This window comes from Gymnogyps californianus, chromosome 12 (assembly GCF_018139145.2).
Source record: "Gymnogyps californianus isolate 813 chromosome 12, ASM1813914v2, whole genome shotgun sequence".
Classification (NCBI taxonomy): domain Eukaryota; kingdom Metazoa; phylum Chordata; class Aves; order Accipitriformes; family Cathartidae; genus Gymnogyps; species Gymnogyps californianus.
This window is the reverse complement of record NC_059482.1, coordinates 19,562,525-19,575,883: the sequence shown is the minus strand read 5'-3', so window position 1 is coordinate 19,575,883 and position 13,359 is coordinate 19,562,525.

Genomic DNA, 13,359 nt, shown 5'->3' with positions numbered 1-13,359 from the left:
GAAACTTTTGAATGGACTGTGAGGTCCGTGCAGTTTGAAAATCTCACTTTATTTTGTTTCTTATCTTTGCTGGCAGTGAGAGTAGGTTGAGGTCACTTTCTAAATACATTTCTTCAAAAAAAATCGGCGAGGCAACAGAAACCATACAGACCTGCAGTGAAGCGTTCTCACCTTTGATTGCAGTTTTGCTGGTAAACTGCTTTGCTGGTACTACTTCAGCTAGTGAGCAGTTAAGCAAGTTATGTTCAATTACAAGGCATAATACATAATAGAATATTGGATTTATGGGTACTGGGTGAAACAATATATTGAGTTTCTGACCATTCAGTGAAAGGCATTCTCTTCCATTAGCACATGGGCTCAGTAGCAGTTTATGAGATCCTAGCTGAGGTGCCCTCTTTCAGATAAGCAAAGCAAAATAAACGCTAGTGACACCACTTTGTGAGAGTAGAAGTCCTATCTTGTTACAACTAAATTTGGGGTAAAATGTTTCTTATCTCCTTAGATTTCTCTTTGAGCTCTGTGGGATCATCCTGTTCTTGATGTGCTACAGAGGTGCTGCTTTTTCAGGCTAGTAAGGTAGTGGTGCTAAATCCTGAAAGTAGGGAAATTCTGCTGCTGGCGGGCCTCTGCTTTGAGCAGGAGGTTGGGCTAGATGACTTCCTGAGGTCTGTTACAGCCCGAATTACTCCATGATCCTTACCACTCTTGCTGAATTTGAAAAGACATGATATGATGTGTTTCCTGTTTTCAGACTAGATAAGCTTAAAATCAAGGAGACAGACTCTGAAACATTTGAACTGATGTATTTTGACATTGAGAGATTGATGGTTTAACTGCTATTAAAGTTTAGTGCATACTCATTCCTCGACACTCCATACTCTGAAGAGATTACCTCTAACATTAATTAGTGACTTCTGAATAGATTCCTGGAAGTTAAAAATTAAGGAAAGAAGCAATACAAAACAAAGAGAAAGAGGAAAAGCGCCCCTGAGAAGAGAACATAAGGCCATCTACCAACTTTATGGAAGAGCTGAAACAGTAACCTTTCTCTTACCTTAATACTCACTCTACAAGATATTTTGTCTATGTACATAGATGCTACCTCTGGATTAGCTACAGAAAATGAACACAGTTATAACTGCAACTACAGCCTTTATGTATTTGTGGACAAAATTCGTTTCAATGTTGCATATAAGTTCTATATTAGGTAAGATATTTATTTGATATATACATTAATTTATCTCTCCTGAGTCGTAAAAAGCTCCTCTCTAGTTACTATGTTTGTTTCAGTTTGAACCACTCCATACTGAAAATTTTAAATCGTCTACTTTATGAGTAAGATGACAGATTTGCTTTTTAAATGCCTACTTTCATGCATTAATAGGAACTGTATGGCAGAAACCACACAGTCTGAGGTGGCAAATGCCTCTTTTGAGGAGATACTTTAGTAATAACAGTAAAAAGGGAATCATGATGTCTTGTGAGCTGTAACCTACATATCTCAGTAGATCTGACTGTGATAAGAGACACATGAGCGTGTATTAACATGCTGTTTTTATCAAAGGATTTTCTGTTTCCAAAAATTATTTTTGAAATTATTCAGGAGCACTCAGCAGTTTCAGGATTAGACTTCAGATGGTGTCCTGGGTAATTTGCTGACAGAGTAGTCATCCCTCCAGAAATGCACTGTAGCAATTCCTACTGTCACTAATTCCAAAATTTTATCAAAAGCTGTTGATTTCCTGGTGGTTCCAGAGGAATACGTTAGGCAGAACGTCAGTGAGCACAGGCCACGGGAGAATGATGGATTTATCCTTAGTGGGGTTTCATGTTTTAAATTGAAACCTGTTGCTAGGCTGAAGAAATAAATAATCGTCAGGACAATTAAGATCTCAAGAAAGCAGCTGATCCTCTGATTACAGAGTCAGCTGGCTGTAGCTGGGTGCAGTGGGATGTGTGTCTCCAAGTAAACTATTGTGGTACGTGTGTATAACCTCTTGTATTTGTTACTTCTAGGTTCTGTGCTGTCAGTTTATAGCTTCTAGTTTAGGAAGCAAAACAAAAGTTTGATTAATGTTGATGGACTTGCATTGATTTTAGCAGGATGCGTGAAAAAGAAATAACTAATTAAAATTGTCAGAGCTAATGTGCTGTTCTCAGAGTGTTTCATTCAGAACTTCCAAGGGACTGGAACACCTGAAGCTCAGGTGATGGAAGGTTGCCTGGGCTTCAGGAAAGCTGCCCATGCGGCTATCCCAGGTCCAGTTTAGCCAGGCCTTTGGCTCCTTCTCAGTTTGCCAGGGTTGCCTTGTGACTCATTCTCCTTTGCACAGATCCTGTTCTGTAATTTCTCCTGAATCATCATTCCAGTGCCTTCTTTCTTGCTGTCTGAGGAAGAGAAGTTTATAAGTACCAGGAAACCAAAGACCTTATGGAAGAAAGCATGGGACTGGACTAAGCTAAAGGAGGGATTTTGATGCATTTTGCCACGTCTGACTTGTAGGGTACTGCAGTAGAACGTAGCAAGGCTACCAGCGTGGTGCCAGACTGAAGCCCCACTGAACCTGAGGTGTGTATGAATCATTTATCTACTCACTGCTCCTTCTTAGTGGTACCTCTGTTGAAGATGGACCATCTATAAAAGTAACAGTATTAATATACTAAGGGACTACATTCTTTCTTATGTTTGGCACTGGCAAGACACTAAGCTCCAAGTACCTGCCATTCAGTGCCTATAGCAGAAATAGTGGGTGTCTGCTGCAGTTGGCTGATGGAGACATGTGCCCCTGTAGGAACAGAGAAAGGCATATTATTAGCAGTTTATCTGTTTTAGTAAAGTTGTCTCCAGGAAGCAATGATTAGTCACAGCAGTCCCCACTGGAGTTTAAAAGGATTAATAACTTCAGTGAGAACTCATTTATATTGCAGGCAAGTGAGCTCATCTAAGACATGTATGTTGAAGGGTTGATCCTAACAGAACGTAAGCCTTAAACATCCACATCATTTATTATCTGGATATGCTCTCTGCCTGTTCAGCGTCTGGCTCAGACTCCAGTGATCTAATTCACCGTGTCTGATCACCACATGAGGGAGTCTTTAAACTGTTGGAAATCAGTGTGTGTGTGTGTGTGTGTGCGTGCACAGAGGGGTGAGAGCAGGACAATGTACAAAGGGTCAACAGTTGGTACCAGATGTGGTTTTCAGCATTTAAGGTAGCAATTATATTTTTGCCTTTGTTTCTCTCCTCCCTTCTCTTTTGGGAAGTTAGGTTGTAAGGATGTGAAGTTCTGTTGACACATGGATTTTATTTGTTAGCTTGCTACTAAATTAGAAATGAATTTTAAGTAAATCTGTTACATTTTCCGTTGCATTTGTTCATTATGCTTCTGCCTGAACCAGAAATTCCTGCTTGTGTCCTCAGCTGGTGTTAACTGGCATTGCAAAGCTTCTGTTGGGTGAATTAGTTCAGTGGAAATACGCTGAACTACTTTGGGCAAAACCCCAGGCCAAGTTTACATGTGTCATCAGGACAAACTTCTTTGTGCCTTCTTAACACTGCCAGATAGTCTAGAGAAGGTTTAAAATGCAGACTCCTTTGATAAATTTATCTCTTGTCCCTACACATTTTCCCAATGTAATTCTTACCTGTTTTAACTATTTTGATTTCAAGTATCTGGTAGGATAAAGTGACGTCTGGTGAGTTCTTGTAACTTGAATTTGGGGCGTTCTGATTACTCATTGCTGTTGAGCATTCTGCTAGCTAGTTAGTTCAGAAATCATAAAGCCTTTGTGAATTTGGTTAGAAACTAATTTCAAACACTTCTGTTTGAAGTTGGTCATTGCCTGCTTGTCACCTCTGAATTTCAGACAGAGAATAGATATAATTTAAAAAAAAATGTATTTTAGGTATGTCCATTTAGAGACTGATCATAGTAAGCAGCATATGCCTGACCTGTTAACTGTTAAGGTCACTAATTGAAATGTGTCTTCCGTGAAAATTATGCCAGTAAAATGGAAAGTATAGTGCTTTCACTAAAAATGACGGAGTTTAATAATGCAAGGGATGTGAATGGGGAAATATTCCTAAATTGCCATAAGTGGAGCACAATATAAGGCAATTCCTTATGGTGAAACTGTGAAAATACTCAGAGAAATAGTTTCTATACAAGAACAATTAATTAATAATAGAGATCATAAATTGGACAACTAGTGTGGAATATTCTGAAAGTGTGTATTGGTAATGTTTTTCAGAATGAGTCTGAAGAACTCCTTTCTAGCTTATAGGGCTGCTGAATTTAAAGGAAATCATGTTGGTCTGTTGGTCAAGAGAAGCTGCTCAAGGAAAGAAAAGCTCGAGCAAGGAGATGGCTCTGGCTTCCTCAAGGGCCTTGCTTGTTAGCTCCAACAGGGCTGGCTGCCCACGCCGCCTGTGGTTTGTAGAGAGAAAACAAAGTTCAAACTTTTCCTCAGCAGTGAGGTGAGAAAAAGGTTTTAATGTCAAGCTTTCAACTGCAGAGGAGTAAGAGGAAACCTTTATTTTGGAAAATGAGTCAAGCTGATTTTGGGTAAAGATTTTTTAGTTTTGAGTTATCAGTATTCTCTGAGGACAGCACATCTGTAAAGGGCACAGAAAACCTGAGTTGTTTCCAGTGTAAACCCAAGCACCCTGCTTAAAACATAAAGAAGTGCATCAGTTTGTATTATTTCAAAGAAAAACATCATGACTATTAGTATCTTGTTTTATACTTCTCCTTTTTCTCCCTTTTCACATATTGGCTCTTCCTCTTATTTTCAAGCATCCAGTTCTGCAGCGATTTACCAATGATGTTATCACTTACCATTGGAATTTGCCCAGTTGGTTGCAACGTAAGAAAAACACTTAGCTATTTTGTGTTTGTTTGTATTTCACTTTCACAACTGTCTAAAAAAAATAAGTGAGGCTACTTTTAGGGAAAGGGGGGGACATGTGGCCAATGGCTTCTCTATTTGAAAATGAACTGGATCTTGTGGATAAAATTTGCAGAACTAATTTGCCTTTAAAAGAAACTCCACATCACTGGTGGCTCGGCAGAAGAATGAAGTCTCGATGCTGCTGTATTTGCTTAAGCTTTGTAAACTCAGCATGATCGTTAGTAGCACTGGGGACAGATCCTGCCATCCATATTGGTGTTGGCTCGGCGCCGTATTTTGTCAGTGAGCCTGTTGATCTTAATGAGGCACCTTGCAGTGAAAGATGTGAGTAAGGATGATGGGATCTAGCCCTTAACTAGTAAGGTAGCTTCTACTACACACATAGTAAGAACGAGAGCTAAGTTGACGTGATTGCGTAATCAGCTCCTAAGCCCCATAGTACAGAGCTATGGAATTTCTCCTTTTCAAATTTCAGAGACAGACCCTAAGGAGTACCTCGCTGAGTGACCCATTTCTCAAATTCTGGGAAGAGGTACGTTACTTACAAACAGTGCCACGCCAAAGCTTGACTATTCCCCCCCGCTGTTCGGTTTGTGTTCATGGGAGATCTCTTTGCTGTAACAATCGGCAAGTGCCATCCTGAACATGTCAGAATAATAGTTCTGCTTGCTTTGCTGCTGCTGCTGTGCAGCCGCTTGTTGATAGGCACTGTATATCTCACTTGTCATTATAGTGTTAGTATTCAGACACCGAGGGGCCTTAATTAATGACTTTGAAGATCTGGTCTTTTATAATTCATGACAGAACTTTAATTAAAATCAAATATATAGCAGTTGAACTAGCAAAGGATTTAAAGTGCACAATCTTTGATGGAGACAGTGATTCCCTCTGACCGCTAGTGCTGTATGCTGAATGCAAATTCCATTTCATCACAGCAGATTCAGAGAACAGAATGGGCTTTTTTTTGAAACAGAGAGGTCCCTGTTGTTACAGACTCTGGAAAAATGGTAAGGCCAAGGGGTCTGCAGTCACTTGATTCCCCCTCCTATCCCCCTTTTCTCCTTCTAAAATCCTCATATATTTTAAATGTCTGTATTGGTAGGGAAAAAAAAAGGACACACACTTGTATGATGCTTATATACTAATTTATTATTTGTAGAGGTAGTGTGTTAAAATGCTGTGTATGGATCAGGTACTCACTCCAGGACTCTTGTCAAGGCAGTAGGAGAATTCTTATTTCACATAGAGGGGAAACTGAGGCAGTGCTTTCACTCAGACAAGGTAGGGGAAATTAATGTATTTTTGAAGAGTTCAGCCTGGTGCACTGATCAATTACATCTCTTTCTGGCCTGTGTTATGATAACTGGGCTTAAGCAAATACGTAGCAGAATATATTGCTGTAGATTAAATCTGTTGTGCCAGGGAACATGGTTTGCTTACAACAGTGGCATTTGTTTCAGTTTATTTGGTCTTACTGTATACCTTGATTCACTTGAATTTCTTATCAAATATGTTTTTTATCTAGGGGACTTATACTGCTATCCCGTTACTGCAGTGACATCCATGAAGTTCTTTGAATGGACTTCATAGTCTTGCTGGTTACTCTGCCTTCTCAGGGTAAAGATTCAGAGGACATTTATGGCTTTGATTTTACAATTGTGGATTGTATTTTAAGGTTTATCATCTGGTCTGGTCTACTAAGGGATGGGTCTTCCTTTCTGTGGGATTAGTTGATAGTTTAGGATTCCTAAGTTTCCCCATCCTGTGTATGGAGGCCAATCTATGATCTTAACATCAGAAACAAACAAACAAACAAAATCAACCAGCAAGAATAACTACCTCCTACATACACAAAAGCTAATAAATTAAACAAAATTTACAATTTAATAGAGCTAAGGGAAATTGGTCAATAAGTCACATCAAGATCTTTCAAAAAAATTGCCTTGAGAGGGAGATGAATAATGGAAAAAATTGCATTTGAATAAATTAGTCACTGCAAGCTGGCAAAAATTCAGAAATGTCTTATTTACTAGCTATAGAAATGGTTTAACAGTAGGAAAATACAATTCACAATTTTTCAGCATTTGCTGAAAAATGTGTTTGATAAATCTTGAGCATCATTCAACCATCTGTAGTTACCGTCTTTACCCTTACAGTGGCAATAATTTCTTAGCTATAAACATAAAAATATAAATATATCTTATAAATATAAAATAACTTCCCTGGAAGGGAGACGTTACTTGATTTCTTCAGTGGTTGCTCTTGGTAATGTTGCAAGAAGTTTGTCGGTTTTATATTACTAACTTTTCACATAGTACTTTAACCAACTGCTAAAACTACAATTTGTAAACTGTTAAAGTTGAATTCCTGGGCACAATCATGGGGGAGTTTTATCTGGAGTTTTTTCCTTTGTTTTTATCGTCAATCTGCTACAGTAAACTGTTACTCATATTTGATTATTTAAGGCTGTTTGGCTGGCAGATATATTTGTATTGAGTCTTAATAGCACTGGGCTGTTAACTGCATGTCCAGCCATTGTTAGGGCAGCTGGGGCTGGGCTTGGGTCGTTTTCAGAATGTTAAATCAAAGTAAATGTCATCTAATTGCAGACTCTCCTCTGGTTGAGCCGTATTTTGTGGCGTCATACTAGAAGAGCTTTGGATTATTTTTAAGCTCAGATGTGCAGAAGTGTGTTCAGTGTCTATACCAAGATTGTTCAGTTACCGGCACTGCACATGTAGCAGGAGCTGTTTGAGCCGGCTGTTAAGTAAATCAGGCTCGCGGCTTTTATTTAGTGACTTCCTTTCTTGTATAATTAGGTATCAAGGTCAGCTTCTTTCCCTTTAACAAGATGCACTAGGTCATTGGTCCGTCATGGAGATCTCAGGAACAGCATCAGAACCTCAGAGATGCCAAAAAGGAGAAAAATCTAAGGGCACTCTGGGAATCCCAAAGGGGAGAAGTGAGGAAAGTCTACCAGCCCTCAGTGGTTAGATGGGAGGTATTGAGTTCAAAGGAAAAACTCCATTAGAGTGAAAACCTGAACCAGCGGCACCACCTGCCTGTCCTTTAGCGGTCTGTGTTAGTTGTTAATGGGAATGACTGAATAAAGGCAGCATTTTAATGGTCAGTGAGAATGTTTCTGTAAAGGGATTAAATTCCAACTTTTTGTCTTTCAACATTTTTATTACTCTTCCTATACTTTTTATGAGCCGTTAATTTCTTTCATACTTGACCATTATTAATACAAGACAAATAAATGGCTAAACTGCTTCCAGAGGCAACTTGATGGGCCATACAGCATGTCTACATCTTCCTGTCAGGAAGACTGATTCTAGGGCCATTTGCACAAGTTTTATACTGGTTTTGGTTCCTGATTTTAAGATGATATTAAATAATATTACTAGTGCTGCACACAAAATCCGGATCATGTATTTTTTTTCTCTGTTTCAAAGAATAAAGTGCTTAAGGTTTTACTCTGAAATCTAAATAGAGATTTACTTTGTTTTTATTTCTGGATTTCCTTCCCCCCCCCTCTGCTGTGATGTAATAGACAAAGATTTGAATGAGGAATTATGATCATAAGCAATCAATACATGTTTTCTGATGATAGTAAAATAAGCAGGGGGAACTTCTGTGTACAATCATAGATTAAAAGGCATTATTAAGTTTCCTTTATTTTATTTTTTTAGCATTACTATCTGTGATGGATTCATCTTCCTATTCCAGGAAGGGATATACTTTAAAATGCAGCAAGTCCTCTTGCTTTCAGCTCTCCACGTTGGGAGTCTTTGCAACCTCAGCAGTCATAGTTAATTATCTTTTTCTGCTTGATCCCCTGAGTAGCTTTGGGAATGGCAGTCCACATGTCACCTGAGACGAGACATGATGTTTTACCCAGAACACTGGTTTCATTCTGGATGCTGCTTTACTGAGCTTTTGTCCGCTCTTCTGGTGCTTGTACCTGCAGTCTACAAATCTCTCTCAGGTAATTTGCAGATCAGAAATCTGAAACCTTAAAAAAACCCAACTTTCTGTGTTCCCAAGGGGGAGGTAGGACATTTAGGCTTCTTTGGTGAATGAAATAGTGATTTACCATTTATTTTGGTCTACAGAGATTTCATAAATTAAGACAAGAAGCTTTTTCACACTCTTGGTCCAAGACCCAGTCCTCCCTCTCCACCACCCCTTTCTGAGCATAGTGACACTCAGCATATGCTGCTGCCAATTGTGTGTAAATTAACCTTAACCATATTGCTACAAAAACTGATCCAATACCTTTCCTGATGAGAGAATTTAGTTTTTGCTTACCTTAATAATACCTGAGTTTGAGGGAAGGAGGGCTCTTCAGGTGTCCCAGCTACTCAAATGCTTCATTAGGTTTTGCATTGCATGTCCACTGGAGATTTTTACACATTAGCTCTTCAAGTTTTCTGCTCCAGACAGAAGAGCCCTAGATTTCCTGCCCGGAATTCACCATTTCAAGAAATGTGCATGTATGTTGCTCATTAATTCAATCTTACTATGACTTACGTGTAGATTGTTCTCTGCTAGGCTATTTCTTAGGTACATTAGCTCGTATGCACAGTAACTTCCGTTTTCATTTGTTTCACTTAAGTTCGTGAGGTCTATCTTTTCAATAAAGCTGACAAGATCATTCCAAGAAGCTCTTTAGGGTTTCCCAATACCATGTGCAGAGCTGGGGCTATGATTGCTTGGCTTGTCATATCTCAAGATTTCAAAGTTTTGATGGTGGGGTGGGAGGGGAGGGGAGGGGAGGGAAGATCATCCTTTGCCTTCTGGATTTCATTCCGATCCAGGAAACCTATTTATATTGAAGTCAGATGAAATCCTGATAATCTGTAACGTTGCAGATTACAAACTGCAGCCTTCATCACAGTGAGTCTCTGACCTAATACAACATCTCAGGAAAACCAGTCTGAGTGACCACTGTTTATATTACTTTCTGGTTTATTGCAGATAGCATGAGAACTGATTCATAGCAATCGTTTGTTATTAATGTGAATATACTGATCTGAATCAATGAAATATGCATGGATATAGCTGACTTCACTGCATGTACTTTAGAGGAATTCATGAGTTTATACCTCACAGGTTGCACAAACCTTCTTATACCCTGGATCAATTTTTTGATTCTGTAAGAAATATAACTGCTGCTGATGTGTAAAACAGGAGGACAGCAGAAACGGCCAGAGACATTGTTGTTGTATGAGATTCTCAGAGTTTTAGGAAATACACCACACCTGATAAAACTGCAAAAAAAACCCCGGTCCTTGTACGGATGGTGAAGGGAAGAATCTGTCTCTTCCCTCAAACTTCTAAGACTTGCAATTAGTGCTACTTTCCCCTCCAAAGTCAGAGTAAGATGTAACAGGGGATATTGCAGTTCTAGAGGAAGAGTCAAGATTGTGATGGGAAATTTGTATCTTTTTTTGTTTGGGGTTTTTTTTTTTTAACCTGTGTGTACAGATACTACACCACATCCATTTTGGTGGGATGGCAATCAAATTATTGATCGTTTCTTCAAGATTTGGAAGAGAACTTTTTTCAAATCACAGGGTTCAAATGCCAATTGCTGCTTATTCTTGCAAAAATTCTTATGGCCTCAATTTGACAAAGCACTTGAGCACTTGTTTTCACTCAATAGTCATGTGAAACAAAAGAGATTAGTCTTATGCTTAAATGCTGGATTGGAATGTATTTGCTTGAAGAAAATTAAATGCATTTATCATTGCAAAGAATGTAAATTCTATACTGTCAAGTTCTAATGGGCTGAAGTTCAATCAAAAGAATAGCACTACTCATAAACAGTACGAAGAGGAAAGCAGGCATAATAGCAAGAAGAATATTTAATACTTCCAAAGCACCTTTCACCCAATGAGTTCACATTGCTGTGTGCATAAAAATGATAAACATTTCAACACCTTTGTGAACTAAGCTGAATGTCTCCTTTCTCAGATGGGAAAGTCAAAGCACAAAGACTTTGAATGATTTATCTGCATGAATTGGTAGCAGAGCTAGGAATCAAATCTTGGCTTGACTCAATCTGCCATGATATTATTGCTCATCCCAACTATTCAGTCATTTATACTACATGGAAGTGACAAGCTCTGTCATTCAGCTGGATAAAAATAATTCTAAAATATGATTTCCATACAGTTCTTACTCGCCATTCTCCAAGTTCCTTTTATAAGAAGTTTGCCTTTTTCTCTCCTGTGACACCAAGCCTTGGATTTAAATTTTACTGCATTTGTTCTGCTTTTCACTTGCACCAAACACTAAGTTTGGGCTGGCCAAGTCAACTTGTCCAGCGTTAGTACACTGCTATAATAAAAGTGTGAATAGGCAAGGCTATGTGGAAAAATCCTTCCCCTCTTACTGGCATATAATACTAGCTGTGAAGTCTGTTACTTGCTTCTCATTCTGAGAGCTATGCAGCAATGTATATTTAGAAGATGTGTAATATACTCCCCTGAAGCATGGGCAGAACCTTTTATCATACAACCCAGCGATGCTTCTCTCTCTCCCAGCCCCTGCGGGCTAAAGGTGCTGCCTCTCCTCTCTCCCTGTTGTGAGTCATGAGAATGGATTTTTTTACAGTCCTTTTTGTGTAGAATATACTACTAAAATCAATTTTGTTCTTATTATGTAGTAAACTGGAATTTCTAGATTCTAAGGAAAATTGCATAACTAAGAACCTTAACATTATGAGTTCTTTACAACAAAAACCTTTGTGTTTTGACCAAGAACTTTTCAAGTGTAGTAAAACAAATAGCTGGTGTTTTATTCCTGAAAATTTTGATGGTGGACTCTTCCTCTTGCAGATCTTGAAAGGTTGGCCATTCACTTCACTGGGGAACAGGACAGGGTCCCTTACTTTACAGACCTCTAATTGCTTTAAGGTTTAAGATTTCTGTTGTATAGAAGCCAGATGCTTTTCTTAGTCTAGCTGTCTCTCACACTATGCCCACATGCATATCCTACTTCTAGTTTACATGCTGCAAGTAACTTCTTCTTAAATGCCATTACAGTGAGGGAAATAACTATAAAACAATGGCACTCGCCCCCTAGACCTGCTCCCCATATGTCTGACGTATCTGCTTACTTAACAGAAATAAGCTTTTATTATTGCTAACAATTAAGAGACAATATAGTTGTGGGAAAGTGAGCTGGTTTTCTGCTCTGTCTGGCACATTAACAGCATCACTCTCAGGTAAATTTCAGTTACCCAATTTTTATTTTTGGTGATGATACTTGAGCCCTTAGGATCAGACTTCTGATTCCAGGTTGCATTTGCAGAGCTGGCAGAATGAAAAAAAAAAAAGGCAGAAAAGAAAATCACTTGCTTTGTAAATTGAGTAGACTTAGCCTGGAAGACATTGAGAGACACTAATGGTTCATTAAAGCACATTTTCATCATTTTTAAGTTCAAACAAAGTTTGGGGGGGGGGAGAGAGTTGTTAATGGTGTTTGTAGGAAAAATATGTCAAGGTATGAGAGATATCATGATGGATTGTAGGTCTGTCTTCTTAAAAGGTGTGACATGCTCTTACTCTGTTACCTGTTCTATGATGTGTTTCTCCTCCAGGACTTCAGCCTCGCCCCATCATCTGGTTGCACACACCCGCTTTTCTTTCTGCCCCTCCAGCACGCTCTCCAGAGGCACAGCTTGAGCTTGGCATTCAGTATAAAACTCACTGCAGTGGCATTTCTGAGTAGCATCATGGTCATGCTGTTTCTACTTCTGGTTACTGTACTACAAGAGACTTCTATGACTAGCACTTTTTTAAATTCAGTTTTTTATTGTTGTTGAGGTCATAGTACAAAATAATTCAGAGATTAATTAGGTTTTTTTCTGCATAATTAGGTGTGTCTGCAACTTTGGTGAGAACGTTTAGCATCAGCTGTAATAATGAAATCCAAGCTGTTGTGGTTTAACCACTGAGTTGTTGGTGATTTAAGTCAAAGACACTTGCTAAATGGTTGTTAAGATGAGTCAGGGGCCTCCCATCCCATGATTTAGCCACATCCCAGACTTCTAAGTAACATGCACCCACCGTTTCATTCAGATGTGACATTTCCAAAATGACCTCTCTTTTTCCTCAAATATACACGTTCCTTGGAGGCTCCAGCCCGCGGGAAGCACATGCTGCTGCATGCTTTGCAAAATACCTGTCCTAAGTCTGAAAACATGGAATCAAATGAATTTTGAGGGGAGCTGAGCCATTCCCAGATTCTGGACATGCCAGGAAATACCTGCTGTGTCTTTTCTCTTCCGCACAACTTTAATATACAGAGCTAGAGTTGGAAGGTTTGGGTTTTGTTTTTTTTCTGCCTGGTAATGCAAAACAATTGTCAGCGCCATTTAGCCAGCAAGTTCAGCTGAGGTGGCAGAGAAGCCACGCCTGGTGAAATCTGTCCCAG